This window comes from Hyla sarda, chromosome 5 (assembly GCF_029499605.1).
Source record: "Hyla sarda isolate aHylSar1 chromosome 5, aHylSar1.hap1, whole genome shotgun sequence".
Taxonomy (NCBI): domain Eukaryota; kingdom Metazoa; phylum Chordata; class Amphibia; order Anura; family Hylidae; genus Hyla; species Hyla sarda.
The window spans coordinates 322706654-322725348 of NC_079193.1; positions in this window are offsets into that span (position 1 = coordinate 322706654).

An 18695-nucleotide genomic window follows, 5' to 3' on the forward strand; every position below is an offset into this window, starting at 1 on the left:
ACTTCGGAGGTTTCAGAACTACAACTCCCAGCATGCCTGGACAGCCGATGGCTGAAGGGATTGACAGGTGGTGATGATGAAGGGGGGGGGGGATGATGACGGGGGTCTGGATGATGACTGGGTCTGGATGATGACAGGGGGGGATAACGTATTTCCCACCCTAGGCTTATAGTCGAGTCAATAACTTTTCCTGGGTTTTTGGGGTGAAATTAGGGGCCTCGGCTTATATTCGGGTCGGCTTATACTCGAGTATATACGGTATGCGCATATAAGTATCAAGTATGCATCAACATTAAATTGCAACAGGCACTCAGGTGAATAAACCAGCTGAGATATACAGCAAATAAGTATCAATTAATGGGGACTTAAGCCAAAGCCAATCCATAAAAAGCCCACAGTATGGGCAAAACAGAAAGAAAAAAAAAGAAGGAAGGAGAGGGACCTCCCACTCTCGCCACTACCACCAATCATCTATTTCACAGCATAAAGAAAAACAGCCCTCCGACCATGACCGTCCAAAAACCTCTTACTTATCTATAGGAATACTATGAAGTCATACCCCATTATCCAGCTTAACTTAGCCCTCCTTAACTGCTTTCTTCAAGAGGTCACAGCAGCAATTTTAGCTGCCAAGAGCAAAAAAGTGGCTAATTTCTGCACATATGTAGACAAACCAGGAATATGTTCATTCAATAAGGAATAAGTGGGGGACATTATCCTTTTCTAATCACATCTCCAAAAGTGACAAACCTTGGGGAAGGTCCACCATACATGGAACTGAGAACCTACAGCACCACAATGATGAAAACACAAAGGCGAATATTCGAGAACCATTTTAACAATACAGTGAGGGACTAAATACCAGCGGAAAAAAAAAACTTTTTATTGATAGACACCTTAGCCATCCTTTCTGACAAATCTTGCCATTCCTGCATAGAAAATGTTTTGGAAACATCTTTCTCCCACTGCTCCATATAAGAGAATTTATGGGAGGGACCAACCATATTAAAATACCTGAAACAATACGAGAAAGCAAGCACATAGATTAGAAAAGTAGAGGAAGTAATATCAGCACTAACATTCTTCAGAGTAGCCAGGAAATTAACAATTTGGTTAAAGCGAAAAGACTTAGACATTGACATATGGTAAACAGACCGAAAATACTTGTAACCCCTGTGGAGTTGGCTGCATTATCTGAAATGCCCAGTAAATGGCACATGGAGACCACAAATTAACTAGTATGCTGTTAATAAAGACTGGAGCTGTGATCAAATGATTAGCAGCCATTTCATGAGAGATGAAACTGATTGATGGAGACTTTGGTCACATGATTGTGACATCACACAGGTCCTGTGCCCTGAGGATTTGCTCAGGAAGACCACAAGCTCAGCCAGAGAAAAGACGTGCTTCTAGCTGTGAGAGTCTGCACCACAGAGACAGCACCTACCTGAGAGAACTTGCTTCACACAGGACCACACCAGCTGAGAAAGAGACCTGCTGGTAGAGACAAGCTCTGAGTCCAGACATCTTGTGAATACAGTGAGAGGAGACTGCTGCTGGACTGACCTAGTTAATTGTGTTGTGAGGATAAGATAAAGCCTCTTACCTGTTTCACTACAGGGCATCTGTCTCCTTACTCAAAGTAAAGACTCTGAGGTCCAGTGGTGGATATTACACAGTGCAGGCTGCTTCAGTAACGCTGTGGAGCAGGACTTAGAAGGGCCCCAACACTCCTATGGGCACCAATGGCCATTAGGGCGAAGATAAGGGGGTGGGCCGCAGGTGTGCTAGTGGGTGGTTGAGGAAAATCCACATTGCATTCCTATCTGTGTTACACTATTGTATTATTCTAGTTCAAATTAGGCTGTGTAAGTCTCATTGTACCAAGTATGTTCCCAGTGGGACCCCACATCCCTACTCCAGATGCTCCACTGGGTGGAGGCACTGCTGCAGACATGTACCCCAGCTCCCAGATAGCAGATGCTCAGGATCCGCCTGTCAGGCATAGTGAGGTAGCTAGGGTAAGGGACCCCAGAGACACTAGGGGGCTCTACCAAAAACCCGCTAGATACTCACTTTGGCAAATCTCAAATCTATACAAAAGAAATCCCTAATATGATAGAGGCCTTTATCCAGCAACCATTGGAAAGTATAGACCCAGCCTGAAAGCAGGATTTGAAAACTATTGTGCTGTAGGAGTAGTGTTGCTCGTGAATATCGCATATTCGCAAAATATAGCACTATATATTCGTAATTACGAATATTCATTTTTTTTTTTTTCCCCACAGTACACATCACAGTGATCACCCCTCTCTGCTTACAGCTTGTGTGGTGTAAAGAAGGCTCTAATACTATTGTGTGAGACTGGCGTGCGAATTTTCGCATATGCAAAAATTCGCATATTCAAATTTTCACATATGGGAAAATGAAACGCGAATACGAATATGCGAAGTTAGCAAATATATGATGAATATTCGTCCATATATTCACGAAATATCGCAATTTCGAATATGACCTATGCCGCTCAACACTATGTAGGAGTATGAGGAATAGCCAAATTTTGTCAATTTATCCAAGGTAGAACAGAGGAGAGGGCATAATTTAGTCAGTCAACAAGTCTACAGGCAACCTGTTCAATAGCTAACTATTATGGAGGAGAAAGTCTACGATAAAGTATATGATTCCACTGGTCCCACTTAATAAGGATCAGTGGACTTTGCAAGAAAAGAACAGACAAATTACCAATATTTTCGTTAAAATATTCATAGTTAAAATATTCATATGCAAATTAGAGAGAGAACAGTCCTCTAGGTATAAAAATTATGATGGTTATATGAGATATGACCAGTATTAGATGAATAGGAATTTGATAATAAAATAAAATACTTATAACAGGTATGCCGACAGGGCCCTTGCCAGGAATACCAAATGATTATAGAATAAAACAAATTATAAGAGCAAAATTATAATAAAAAATAAAAAAATGTAGACCTCAAAATCACTAGTGACTAAATGGCAGTCCAGAGTTGAATAAAAGTTCAGAATGAATGTCCCAAATATACCGTATATACTCGAGTATAAGCCGACCCGAATATAAGCCGAGGCCCCTAATTTCACCCCAAAATCCCAGGAAAAGTTATTGACTCGAGTATAAGGCTAGGGTGGGGTGGGAAATACATCATCCCCCCCTGTCATCATCCAGACCCTCATCATCATCACCCTGTCATCATCCCCTTGTCATCATCCCCACCCCCTTCATCATCCCCCGCTCGGCGCTGGTCCGGTGCTGCAGGACTGTCCGGTGGGGAGGTCGTCCGGTGGGATAGTGGTTCCGGGCTGCTATCTTCACCGGGGGCGCCTCTTCTCCGCGCTTCGGGCCCAGAATAGAGGCGTTGCCTTGACGATGACGCAGAAGGACGTTGGTAATGAACATACCTCTGCGTCGTCGTCAAGGCAACGTGACTATTCTGGGGCCGTGCCCGAAGCACGGAGAAGAGGCCTCCCCGGTGAAGATAGCAGCCCAGAACCACTATCCCACCGGACGACCTCCCCACCGGACAGTCCTGCAGCACCGGACCAGCGCCGAGCGGAGGTGAGTACAGAACTAAAGGGGGGTGAGAGGGGGCTGGATGATGTCGAAGGCCGCAGTGGTCTTCAACCTGCGGACCGCCAGAGGTTTCGAAACTACAACTCCTAGCAAGCCCGGACAGCCAATGGCTGCCCGGGCTTGCTGGGAGTTGTAGTTTTGAAACCTCTGGAGGTCCACAGGTTGAAGACCACTGCGGGTGGAGAGTTCACTCGAGTATAAGCCGAGGGGGGTGTTTTCAGCACGAAAAATCGTGCTTAAAAACTCGGCTTATACGGTAGATGGGTGATTATAGTATTAAGATCGCTGGCATCACAGGTTAACAGTATATAATGTGCAACACAAAAAGAGAAACACAGCCGCACATCCACCATTTGCAATTTGATCTACTTGCTTCTTAGCATAATTTCAAAAACTAGCAGGTTGTTCATACACATTTTAATCAAAAAGTACAAACCCACTCGCCACTCAAGGCCACCTTGTTAGAGTGGGTCCCTAACCTGACACTGGCGTAGCCCCCAGCGGCAACCACTGCCTCCAAGACCCCATGCGCAACGGGGGGAGCGACCCACTGGCCATGCAGCCCCACTGCTGCCCGACCAACCCCCTGGCTCTGGGCCACTCCACCCCTCAAACAAAGCATCACAGAAACAATGGCTGCCACAGAGAACCACACCAGTATGAAACCTACCATGTGCTCACTGCCAGAGGACTGGGAGGATAGTAGGAGGAAACCCTTATGCAGTTTCCTGCTAATAAGCAAGTAGATCAAATTGCAAATGGTGGATGTGCAGCTGTGTTTCTCTTTTTGTGTTGCACATTTGTAGTCTCTCCCTCCTTCCATAGCCAGCACTCCACTCCACCCATTTGGCTCAGGCATTTTTAATTAGCAGGAAACTGCATAAGGGTTTCCTCCTTCCATCCTCCCAGCCCTCTGGCAGTGAGCACATGGTAGGTTTCATACTGGTGTGGTTCTCTGTGGCGGCCATTGTTTCTGTGATGCAGTGTCTGTGGGGTGGAGTGGCCCAGAGCCAGGGGCTTGGTCAGGCAGTAGTGGGGCTGCATGGCCACTGGGTCGCTCCCCCCGTTAGGCATGGGGTCTCGGAGGCAGTGGTCGCCGCCGGGGGCTATGCCAGTGTCAGGTTAGGGACCCACTCTAACGAGGTGGCCTTGACGTGACGAGTGGGCTTGTACTTTTTGATCAAAATGTATACTAACAACCTCTTAGTTTTTTAAATTATGCTGAGAAGCAAGTAGATCAAATTGCAAATGGTGGATGTGGCACTGTGTTTCTCATTTTGTTGTACATTTGTAGTCTCTCCCTCCTTCCATAGCCAGCACTCCACTCCATCCATTTGGCCCAGGCATTTTTAATTAGCAGGAAACTGCATAAGGGTTTTCTCCTACCATCCTCCCAGCCCTCTGGCAGTGAGCACATAGTAGGTTTCATACTGGTGTGGTTCTCTGTGGTGGCCATTGTTTCTGTGATGCAGTGTCTGTGGGGACGAGTGGCCCAGAGCCAGGGGCTTGGTCGGGCAGTAGTGGGGTTGCCTGGCCACTGGGTCGCTCCACCCGTTGGGCATGGGGTCTCTGAGGCAGTGGTCGCCGCCGGGGGCTACGCCAGTGTCAGGTTAGGGACCCACTCTAACGAGGTGGCCTTGACGTGGCGAGTGGGCTTGTACTTTTTGATCAAAATGTATACTAGCAACCTGTTTTTGAAATTATGCTGAGAAGCAAGTAGATAAAATTGCAAATGGTGGATGTGCGGCTGTGTTTCTCTTTTTGTGTTGCACAATAATAGTATATAATGATCGTTGGCATCACAGGTATTATAAAGATGGATATTGTGCCGTTTAGCATAAAATATTAAAAAAACAGTGCATTGCACCACTCACCACGTGTGAATGGCTCCGTCCCGGCAGTCTGGCACGGACCAGCGGCCGGCCTAGTTGGAGGACTGCATAGATGACAGTAGTCGCGTCCTGACATCGTCAGGTGATGGTCCTAAGGAGTGGCACAGGTAGGCACCTGGCTGAAGGTGGTGGGGTGAGTGTTTGGAGTGCGGCGTCCTCGTGGATGGAATTGAGGAAAACGTGCGCTGCTGGAGTGGTCCTGAAATGAGGGTATTGCAGCTGTTGAGAATGGATATTAGGGGAAATAGTCCAGACAAAGTCTATTTGCAGAGTGATATGAGGTCAGGTTATCCTTAACAAGCCTATCGTGTTTCGAGGTGTCCCCTTCTTCAGTGGCAGTATGTGATTATCCAAAGTCTGAAACAAAGGCAAAAAAATTGTAGTTGCATTACGGGCATAAGAGTCTTTAAACATAACAGGGATGCCCTGTAAAGACCCATTGACCATCAGGATCACAAATTATAATCACACAAAAATGAATGTTCCTTGAAAAGAATTAGCTCACTCCTCTTTTCCTAAGCCAACTCTACAAAATATAATGATCATGCATACATTTAGAAATTTAAACCAAGCATGTTTAGAAACCATGAGGAAAGGGAAAAATATAAGCTCAGTGAACCTTTCTTCTGCAATATGACAGAGTTGTGAGCACTTTACGGCGCGTTTCTGGTTCGGACTGAACCCTTCCTCAAGTATATGCATACACGCATTTAAGATTGCTATTAGGCCTTGTTCACATTGCCGTCAGTCTCCACTATTGAGAGTTACATCCGGCCAGAAGGACGGGAGTTTAGCGGAGAAAAAAATTGTGCATGCATTAGTTTTTTCTACGCTAAATTCCTGTAAAATTAACCCCTTAAGGACGCAGGGTTTTTCCATTTTTGCATTTTCATTTTTTCCTCATCACCTGTTTTTTTCTGGCAGTTTTTGGAATTCTGCCCCTGCTGTTTTTGAGCCAAAGCCAGAAGTGTCTTCAAAAGGAATAGGACATATAAAGGAAGGACTTACACTTCTCCTCCCTTATGGGTCCACTTCTGACTTTGGCTCAAAAACTGCAGTGGCAGTATTCCAAAAACTGCAAGAAAAAAAACAAGTGGAAACTTAGCCTAACTCCCAGCATGCCCGGACAGCCAAAGGCTGTCTGAGCATGCCGGGAGTTGTTGTAGTACACATGGGTACACACTCTGGTCAGGAGGAATAGGGGATCTGGTTCTGGTGTTCAGTGGGGATCTCAGCAGTGAGACCCCCAGTGATCTAACATTTCTCATCTATCCTGTGTTTTTTTTAAATTTTTTTTAAAGACCCCCGACCCCCTTAGAGGATTAGTACTGAGTTCTTTTCTATTTGTTCCATATAAATTGCATAATCCCATTTGCCTTTAATAATCAACTATAATTAAAATACCTACAGCAAAATGCTTATTTGCATATGCAAATGTCACATTGGAAATTAACAATGTCAGGATGCTTGATTGCATGATTTACATGAATAGTCATTTACATGTTTACAGTGGGGTTTCCTGTGATCGTGGAATGTAGCACAAACCTGAATTTGGCTTATGTTTTCATATATAGCAGGTTAACCACTTAAGGACCTAGGGCGTATGGATACGCCTTGACGTCCTGGTACTTAAGGACCCAGGGCGTATCCATACGCCCGTGGGAATTCCAGCCCCTGCCGGGCGGGGACCGGGCCGGGGTGACTGCTGATATCAATCAGCAGGCACCCCGTGCAAATGCCCAGGGGGGTCATCAGACCCGCCCCCGTCGGCGATCGGCGCAAATCGCAAGTGAATTCACACTTGCGATTTGCGCCGATTCCGGGTCATACGGGTCTATTGTGACCCGGTGACCTGGAATAGAAGGGGGATCGCGGTTGACTAAGACACCCACGATCCCCCTGTAGGCATAGGAGTGAGGTGGCAGGGTTGCCACCCCTCCTATCCCTGCTATTGGTCTGCTATTGATCGTCAGAGGCGACGACCAATAGCAGACCGGGGGCGGGGGGGGGGGGGGGGTAACTTTCGTTTTCCCCGTCCTGCCCACCCACAATAGGCGGGGCAGAACAGGGAACCGAAGGGGACCGGGCGCCGACGTCCACTTACTCGTCCGGAGGCTGCAGCGACGTTGATCGGCGGGCGGCGTCACGTGCGTCTGAAGAGGACGGCTGCCGGGATCCTACGGAAGCCGGTAAGTAGATCTGGAGGGCTACAGTTTGAGACCGTGGTCTCTAACTGTAGCCCTCCAGATGTTGCAAAACTACAACTCCCAGCATGCCCAGACAGCTGTTTGGGCATGCTGGAATATGTAGTTTTGCAACAGCTGGAGGGCTGCAGTTTGAGACCACTATACAGTGGTCTCTAAACTATATCCCTCCAGATGTTGCAAAACTACAACTCCTAGCATGCCCACATAGCTGTTTGTTGTCTGGGCATGCTGGGAGTTGCAGTTTTGCAACATCTGGAGGTCCACAGTTTGGAGATCACTGCCCAGAAAGCAAACAGCTGTCTCGCCATGCTGGGAGTTGTAGTTGGGTACCTCCAGCTGTTGCATAACTACATCTCCCAGCATGCCCTTCGGTGATTAGTACAGGCTGGGAGTTGTAGTTTTGCAACAGCTGGAGGCACACTGGTTGGAAAATATTGAGTTAGGTAACAGAACCTAACTGAAGGTTTTCCAACCAGTGTGTCTCCAGCTGTTGCAAAACTACAACTCCTAGCATGCACGGTCTGTCAGTACATGCTGGGAATTGTAGTTTTGAAACAGCTTGAGGTTTGCCCCCCCATGTGAACGTACAGGGTACATTCACATAGGCGGGTTTACAGTAAATTTCCTGCTTCAAGTTTGGGCTGCGGCAAATTTTTCGCCGCAGTGCAAACTCCTAGCGGGAAATTCACCGTAACCCGCCAGTGTGAATGTACCCTAAAAACACTACACTACACTACTAATAAAGGGTAAAACACTACATATACACCCCTTACACTGTCCCCCCCCCCCCCCCCCCAATAAACAATTTAAAACGTCTTGTACGGCAGGGTTTCCAAAACGGAGCCTCCAGCTGTTGCAAAACAACAACTCCCAGCATTTCTGGACAGCCACTGACTGTCCAGGCATGCTGGGAGTTTAGCAACAGCTGGAGGCACCCTGTTTGGGAATCACTGGTGTAGAATACCCCTATGTCCACCCCTATGCAATCCCTAATTTAGTCCTCAAATGCGCATGGTGCTCTCTTACTTCGGAGCCCTGTCGTATTTCAAGGAAACAGTTTAGGGCCACATATGGGGTATCTCCATACTTGGGAGAAATTACACTACAAATTTTGGGGGGCTTTTTTTCCTTTTACCGCTTGTGAAAAGGAAAAGTTGGGGTCTACACCAGCCTGTTAGTGTAAAATGTTTTTTTTTTTTACACTAACATGCTGGTGTAGACCCCAACTTTTTATTTCCACAAGCGGTAAAAGGAAAAAAAAATAAAATAAAATTTGTAACGCAATTTCTCCTGAGTACAGAAATACCCCAGATGTGGGCGTAAAATGCTCTGCGGGCACACAACAAGGCTCAGGAGTTACATTTGTACATTTGAGGCCTAAATTGGTGATTTGCACAGGGGTGGCTGATTTTACAGCGGTTCTGACAAACGCAAAAAAAAAAAAATACCCACATGTGACCCCATTTTGGAAACTACACCCCTCACCGAACGTGACAAGGGGTATAGTGAGCCTGAACACCCCACAGGAAAATGAAAAAAAAAATATTTTTTCACTAAAATGCTGGTGTTACCCTAAATTTTTCATTTTCACATCGGGAAATAGGAAAAAAGCCCCCCCAAATTTTTAACCCCATCTCTTCTGAGTAAGAACATACCCCATATGTGAATTTAAAGTGGTCTGTGGGCGAACTACAATGCTCAGAAGAGAAGGAGCGCCATTGGGATTTTGTAGAGAAAATTTGTCCGGAACTGAAGGCCACATGTGTTTACAAAGCCCCCAAAGTGCCAGAACAATGGACCCCCGACACGTGACCCCATTTTGGAAGCTAAACCCCTCACGTAATGTAATAAGGGGTACATTGAGAATTTACGCCCCACAGGTGTCTGACAGATTTTTGGAACAGTGGTCCGTAAAAATGAAAAATTAAATTTTTCATTTACACAGCCCACTGTTCCAAAGATCTGTGGGGTGTAAATACTCACTGCACCCCTTATTAAATTCGGTGAGGGGTGTAGTTTCCAAAATGGGGTCACATGTGGGGGGTTCCACTGTTCTGGCACCACGGGGGGCTTTGTAAACGCACATGGCCCCTGACTACCATTCCAAACTAATTCTCTTTCCAAAAGCTCAATGGCGCTCCTCCTCTTCTGAGCATTGTAGTTCGCCAGCAGAGCATTTTATGTCCTAACATGGGGTATTTCCATACTCAGAAGAAATGGGGTTACACATTTTGAGGGTCATTTTCTCCTATTACCCCTTGTAAAAATGTAAAATTTAGGGGAAAAACTGCATTTTAGTAAAAAAAAAAAAATTTTTTTCATTTACACATCCAACTTTAACGAAAAGTCGTCAAACACCTGTGGGGTGGTAAGGCTCAGCGGACCCCTTGTTACGTTCCTTGAGGGGTGTAGTTTCCAAAATAGTATGCCATGTGGGTATTTTTTCTGTTCTGGCACCACAGGGGCTTCCTAAATGCGACATGCCCCCAAAAAACCATTGCAGCAAAAGTTGCTTTCAAAAAGCCAAATGTGACTCCTTCTCTTCTGAGCATTGTAGTTCGCCCGCAAAGCATTTTATGTCCTAACATGTGGTATTTCCTTACTCAGAAGAGATGCGGTTACAAATTTGGGGGGGCATTTTCTCCCATTACCCTTTGTAAAAATTGTAAATTTGGGGGGAAAACTGCACTTTAGTGAAATTTTTTTTTTTCATTTACACATCCGACTTTAACGAAAAGTCGTCAAACACCTGTGGGGTGTTAAGGCTCACTGGACCCCTTGTTACGTGCCTTGAGGGGTCTAGTTTCCAAAATGGTATGCCATGTTGGGGTTTTCTGCTGTTCTGGCACCATAGGGGCTTCCTAAATGTGACATGCCCCCCAAAAACCATTTCAGCAAAATTCCCTCTCCAAAATCCTATTGTCGCTCCTTCCCTTCTGAGCCCTCTAGTGCACCCGCCGAACACTTGACATACGCATATGAGGTATTTCCTTACTCGAGAGAAATTGGGTTACAAATTTTGGGGGGATTTTTCATCTATTACCCCTTGTAAAAATTCAAAAACTGGGTCTACAAGAACATGCGAGTGTGAAAAATGAAGATTTAGAATTTTCTCCTTCACTTTGCTGCTATTCCTGTGAAACACCTAAAGGGTTAACACACTTACTGAATGTCATTTTGAATACTTTGAGGGGTGCAGTTTTTATAATGGGGTCATTTGTGGGGTATTTCTAATATGAAGGCCCTTCAAATCCACTTCAAAACTGAACTGGTCCCTGAAAAATTCCGATTTAGAAAATTTTGGGAAAAATTGGAAAATTGCTGCTGAACTTTGAAGCCCTGTGATGTCTTCCAAAAGTAAAAACATGTCAATTTTATGATGCAAACATAAAGTAGACATATTGTATATGTGAATCAATGTATAATTTATTTGGAATATCCATTTTCCTTACAAGCAGTAAGCTTCAAATTAAAAAAATGCTAAATTTTCAATTTTTTTAATCAAATTTTGAAATTTTTCACCAACAAATGATGCAAGTATCGACATAATTTTACCACTAACATAAAGTAGAATATGTCACGAAAAAACAATCTTGGAATCAGAATGAAAGGTAAAAGCATGCCAGAGTTATTAATGCTTGAAGTGACAGTGCTCAGATGTTCAAAAAATGGCCGGGTCCTTAAGGTACATTTAGAGTATGTTCACATGGCGGAATGTCCGGGTCCTTAAGGTACATTTAGAGTATGTTCACATGGCGGAATACCTATGGGGAAAGGGGGGTAACTCTGCCTACACCCATGAGAAAGAGGTGGGGAAACTCTGCCTATACCTATGGGGAAGAGGCAGGGGGGGGGGGTGTGGTAACTCTGCCCATACCAATGGGGAAGAGGGAGGAGGGGTAACTCTACCTATGGGGAAAGGGGGGAGTAACTCTGCCTACACCTATGGGAAATGGGGGGGGGGGTTTAACTCTGCCTATACTTACGGGGAAAGGGGGCTCTGCTACCTATACCTAAGGAGGAAGGGGGGTTAACTCTGTTCCTATAGCTATTGGGAAGGGGGGGGGTTAACTCTGCTGCCTATACCTATGGGGAAGGGGGGTTAAGTCTGCTGCCTATACCTATGGGGAAGGGTGGGGGCGAACTCTGCTGCCTATACCTTTGGGGAAGGGGGGGGTTGACTCTGCTGCCTATACCTACAGGGAAGGGGAGGGGTTAACTCTGCTGTCTATACCTACAGGGAAGGGGGAGAGGTTATCTCTGTTGCCTATACCTGCAAGGAAGGGGGGTTAACTCTGCTGCCTATACCTATGGGGAAGTGGGGGGGGGCTGTCTTACTTTATACCTGGATGCCTAACTACTTACCTACATACCAGGCTATCTACCTACCTACATACCCAGCTACCTAACTATGTACATACCTGGCCTTCATACATGGCTGCCTAACTACCTAGCTAGCCCTCTACCTACCTGGCTTGTCACCTACCTACATATTTGTCTTCCTGATCTACCTACCTAGTTACCTATTTACCTGGCTACCTACCTACCTGCCCTTTTACTGTGCAAGACACCAAGGAGGGGTTTGTTACAGTTTGTGGGCCTATAGATGGAAAGATTGTGTAGAGGAGGGGAGGGCACTGACATGTTTGCATTGCATATGTTAAGAGATCCACATGCCGGTCTTATCCGGATGGAGAAGAAAAGGAAAGAGGACGCAGCTGATCAGAAAAGATGTAATTGTGAGTCCCAAAATGTAACAGTTATCACTTATACGGTATACACATCCTGTGTGCAGCTGATATCTACTGCCATATGGTCCTGTATTTAATCATTTATAATGTATACAGATCCTTTATTGTATACTGGTCTGTGTATAGGGGTTTTATTCAGTACAGAAAGGCGGTATTATCCAGTTATTGTGTGGTGGTATATATTTACTCCTTGTATACTAGTATTATTGGTCATGGAAATTTACCTACGTTAAAGTGTTTCTTACATATATACATTTTAGTTTATTGTGTGTGGGATTTGGATGGAATAGGGTCGTGGCAGAAGATTGACGAGCTGCAGAGCCTAGCAGGGTCCCTTGCCTTTTTCAGGGGCCCCGAGTGTTGTCAGTCCACCCCTGAGGATGCCTTTTCTGTATCCTATGTGTCCTTCGACAGGGCGGTGTTGTTGGTCTGGTGGGTGGGAAAGGGTGCCCTTATGGCGAAATCTGACATAAAATCTGCTTTCTGGCTCCTCCCGCTGCAGCGGGAATGCTACCATCTGCTGGGTTGTTGTGTGGACGGTATATTACTATGACACTTGCTTGCCCATGGGCTGTTCCATATCGTGCCACTACTTCGAAATGTTCTGTTCTTTCTTGGAGTGGGTGGTATGGTATGAAACTGGCTGTTCTTCCATAATTCATTGTTTGGACAATTTTTTCTTAGTGGCCCCTGGTGATTCTCTTTGCCGCAAGTTCCTGTTGGACTCCTTTTCTTTCCTCATGAGTCCGCTTGGTGTTCCCCTCAGACCACCTTGTCCTTCTTGGGGATTGAAATCGATTCGGTTGGCATGATCTTTAGGCTTCCTGATGACAAATTGTCTAATTTGGCGGGACTTATTGATGGCTTCTGTGGAGTGTCGATTGTCACTTTGAAGCAGATGCAGTCCCTCTTGGGTCTCCTTGTCTTTGCTTGCCGCATTATGCCTATGGCCCGTGTTTTTTCTAGACGTCTCTAGTTGGCGACTAAGGGAGTCAGGAAACCTGAGCACCGAATTCGCATCACTTTGCCTTTGAGCGCGGACCTGTTGGTGGGAAGCACATTTTTACGCTGCTACAATGGCCGTACCTGTTTTCAAGCCCCAGAGGTCTGCAACACTGGGTTGGCCTTATTTACTAATGCAGCATCATTAGAGGATAGAGGAAAAGTTTTAGATCATGGGAGGTCCGACCGCTGGGACCCTCCATTAACTTCTGTATGGGGCCTCGACTCTCCCCAGGAGCAGCGCGTCACGACCCCCGCTTGAGGTCCGCCGCACCCCCTCCATATATCTCTATGGGAGTGCCGAAGATAGCCAAACGGCTCTCTCATAGGGATATGTGGAGGAGGCATGGTGGCTCCGCTTCGTGCGGGGTCGTGACACGCCGCTATCAGGGAGAGCTGGGGCCCTGTACAGGAGATTGCAGTAGGTCTCAGCAGTTGGACCCCTGCGATCTAATACTCCTGCGGATAGGGGATATGTTTTTCAGTAATGTTTAGGATGAGAATTCTACTTATGCTTACATAAACCTACCACATAGGGTTATCGTGGCCCAACAGAGTATCAAAGTGGGCTAAAGTTCTAATAACATGAGAGAGAGTCCTTAAATGGGCACTGTCATTAAACATGATTTTTAATATTTAAATCATTATGCCTAACAAACTTTTGTAATTGGCTTCCATTAAAAAAAACAAAAAAACTTTTTATGTTAGTTTTTCGGCTGTATACTTCTGGCCACCTGGGGTCTCCCTTCTTGGCCAGAACACATTATGTCTGGTCAAAATCTCAGATTTTGGCCACCTGCTTGTAATGACAGGAGCCCAAACTCAGGAAGTGTTTCTCTGCACTGAGCTTGATTGACAGCTGCAAAGAGCCTCACTGAAAGCAGCTGCACAGACAAAGCTGCACAGACTAAAGCTGAACAGAGCCTCACTGAAAGAAGCACAGACTGAAAGCTGCTGCACAGAGCCTAAAGTCTTCTATTCATCACAGCACTGCAACGATGTGAGAGCAGAAGTGGTTCCCCAGCAGGCTTCAGTGATCTCATGCCTGCTGGGAAATGCCCACTTTCTCCTGCTGGGGGATTGCACTATGTGAGCCAGAAGAAAGGTATAATACACAGCTTTTTAAAACTCTGAAATTGTTTTTAAGGGTGGGAGGAGTGTTAGGAGTTAGTTTGGAAAAGTTTATTTAGTGACAGGTACTTTTTAAAGACTGATACTGCTACTACATAAAAACATTCATGTCATGTAGCTTTCCTACCATACATGACTACGGAAGGAACACACAAATTGTCAGTTCCTATGGATGAGAATCTGAGGGTCATATAGGAGGATAACCATTCAGAGAGTAATAGTTCACAGGAAATAGATGACATAAATAAGAGTCATAAATGTTATTGGGAAAAATCTATATTTTTCCCCCAAAAATATATCAAGGTCTTGTATCTGTTGTCTTATATGTGTGTATGAAGCATATAACGGATCTTTTATCAGGTTGTTGCAATAAACTTATGATAATCATAATCCGGAAACCAATGTAGGGCAACAAAACTAAAAATACTCGGTCAGGATAGAATTTCTACATTTCCACTTCCTTGGCGTGTAGAGAGATGAATCCCAAATCAGGCAATCAGAATGTGCAACATTGCATGTTTATTTAATACTTGACAGGGAGCAGGATGTAACTAGCAGTTTTATCCCAAAAGTCTGTTTCCTGCTCCCCCCCCCCCCCTTTTATGAAGAACCTTTTTCCATACTCAGGTGTCTTATTGCTATGGTAACCATTTTCCCAATCTACTCAAAACATAGAGGTTTTATCCTTAAATAAGCATGCAACCAGGAGCAATCGCCGTTCACACAGGTCTGCTCTCACACTGGTTCAAGTTCAATTCAAAATATTATAATATCACCATAGTCACCAATATAGTGGGTAGCGCCGACAAACAACTTCCTTACATTCTGTATAACAGCTTTCTGGTGAATGGTGGACACCTGATTGAATGAAAGCAAAACAACAGTAAACAATGTATAAATCCTTTAAATTCTTTTTTTTTTTACTTTTCATTTTAAGTATGTGAAATTAAATAACTATATACAGTATAATTACATCCCCAAAAAACCTTAAATGGGCACTGTCACCAACTTTTTTTTTGATATGTTGTAGTACATATGTACTACAACATATCTCTAATATAGTTTCATTATTATTAGTTTATTATTATAAGGGTGTAATTTACATTTGAAAACCGGCCCTCCTAGTGGCCAGCTGCAGCCTGGCGTGACGTCACGCCTGAAAAAGGACTGATTTTGGCCTGGCAATCAGTCCTTTTTCATTTAGGCAGCTCTCGCCCCCTGCCTGTCAATCAGACAGGCGGGAGCGAGCGCATTGGCTCCCCGGCCACTGGCTGGGAGGCCACTCCTCCCGCACATCGCCGCCGCCTCGTCGCCGCCGCTGTCCCTGCACGCCGCTGCTGGTAAGTATAACGGAGGGAAATAGGTATGCGGGCGGGGGGGGTTTGTGATGAAGGGAACAGGGTTTATGCGGGAGGGGGGGGCGGGCGGGGGGTTGTGATGGAGGGAACGGGTTATGGCGGGGAGGGGGTTTGACGGAGGGAACGGGCTAGCACCATAGCGCCGCATGGCATAGTTTATCTACACAGGGTGCCTCCAGCTGTTTAATTACTACAACTCCCAGCATGCCCTGACAGCCAATAGATGTCAGGGCATGCTGGGAGTTGTAGTGGTGAAACAGCTGGAGGCACCCTGTGTGGATAAACTAAGGGCGGAAGTCCCCCCCCCCCCCAGCAGGCATCAGTGACGTGGTGCCTGCTGGGGAAGTCTGCCTGGTAGTGTTTATTTTTAATATAGTAAAAATAAAAATTAAAAGCAGGGAGGGGGTTAGGGATAGATTGGCAATAGGCAGGGACAGAAAGAAAATAAAAATAGGATGGTGGGAGCTACCCTTTAAGGCTAAGTTTTTACTACGGCTAAGTTTTTTTTCCTGCATTTTTTTTTTTTGGTGAAAAAAACACCAGAAAAAAACTGAAATAATGCCAGTTCAATTTCTTGCGTCTGACGTTTTGTTTTTATTTTTTAGTCCCCTTTGGCTTTTTTTTTCAACATTTGTGAGGTACCAAAAAAAAAAAGTGATGGGAAAAAATTTATTTAACAAAATGTATCTTTTTTATAATAGAATTTTAATAAATTTTTAAACATGTGTCAATTTATGTGGGCGGGCAGGGCACTAAAAATGTAGCCGACAATAATAAAAATGTAGTGTGTTTTTCACAATTTTTTCTTTATTTTTTTGTTTTAGGTATACTACTACTCCCAGTATGGAACACACTGTTCCATTATAAGAGTAGTATTTCCTGTACTAATAGACAGATCGCCCTCGGTGCCACTGCTGACACCCGATGCGATCATCCATAATATAGCAGAGATGCGGAGCGGCTATATACAGCGCACGCATCTCTACACTATACTCTGGGCTAGCCAGTGATATGAATAGAACATCACTCATTCATATTTACTGCCCAGAGTGGGGAATGGCTGGATGATGGCAGCCAATTGGCCGACCGAGCAGAGATGCGAGCGCAGGAGAAAGCCACTCCGCATCTCAGGGATGAAGGATGGTCGCAGAGGGTGTAAGGAATGATACCCGCTATGATCTGTCCTTAACTGCAGGTACTACTGCTCCCAACATGGAGCACACTCTGATCCATGCTGGGAGTTGTAGTACCTGCATTAATAGATCACAGTGAGTGTCACTCCTGACACCCGCTGTGGTCCTCCTGTGTAATGTATAGTTGCGGCGGCCACTCTTCTAATGTCCCCTGCACTGACATATATATACACCTATTCATATTTGCCATAGAGAGTTATGATTGGCTGGAACCATCTGGCCAATCACAGCTCTCTGCAGGTAATATGAATATGTATATATACGGCAATGCAGGGGACGATAGAAGAGCAGCTGGCCGCATCTATACATTATACAGGAGGATCGCAACGGGTGTCAGAAGTGACACGGTTGATCTGTCAATTAGTACAGGTGCTACTACTCCCATCATGGAACAGTGTGCTCCATTCTGGGAGTAGTAGCACTACCTAAAAAAATAAAAATCAAAAAAGGGAAAAACACACACACACTACATTTTTTTTTATTGTCGACTACAGTTTTAGTGCCCTGCCTGCCCTCATAAAATTGATCCCTGTTTAAAATTAATTAAAATTACGTTATAATAAAGATACATTTTGTTAAATACTATTTTTTCCATCACTACTGTATCTTATTAATATATATTTTTTTGGATCGCTAAAGTCCAAAAAAGAATAACCCCCCCCCCCCCCCCCCCCTGAAAAAATGCCAAAGTTAAAACCTACATGTCGTTTTTCTTGGTGTTTTTTTTTACTCCCATAGACTTCTTTGGGAGAAAAAAGCCATGATTTCAGGGGAAAAAACATCATATGCTCTACATGCTGCAAACCGCCAAGGAGCTTATAAATGACAAAAAAAGAGTGAAAATATGCCAAAAGGATAAAAAAAAAAAAAACGCCAAACTAATAAAATGCAAAGTGGAAAAATTATTTAGCGATTTCTCATTGATTTACAGCTAACATCTGCACCCAGCGTTTTTTGGCCAACAAAAACGCCATGCGGCAGAATGGTTAAATGCAAAAAAAACTTTAAAATTGCCAGCAAATCCAAGACAAGTGATATAAATTGACAGGGCTGTCATTACAAATATTTAAAAAAAAAAAGAAAAAAGGACAAGAAAAATAAGAGTGAGAAAGGAGGAAATATCACCATACATATTACCATCACACCGTTACTGACCAAATCCTGTATACTGAGATCAATATCACCAATAATACAAGTATACAAGGAGGAATATTATTACCGTACATATTACCAACATACTGTTACTGACCAAATCCAGTTTACTGAGACCAATAATACCAGTATACAGGGTCAGGGTCTGATTCTGGGGTCTGTATTATGGTAGGGTCTGGTTCTGGGGTCTGTATTGTGGTGGGATCTGTATTATAGTGGAGTCTGATTCTGGGGTCTGTATTATGGTGGGGTCTGTATTATGGTGGAGTCTGATTCTGGGGTCTGTATTATAGTGGAGTTTCTGTGATATGACAGGTACCCTTTAAACAACCTAAATAATTTCAAGTGTTTCCTAAAATACAGAATTCTTCTTCTTGTTCTTATCACACACGATGCTGTGGT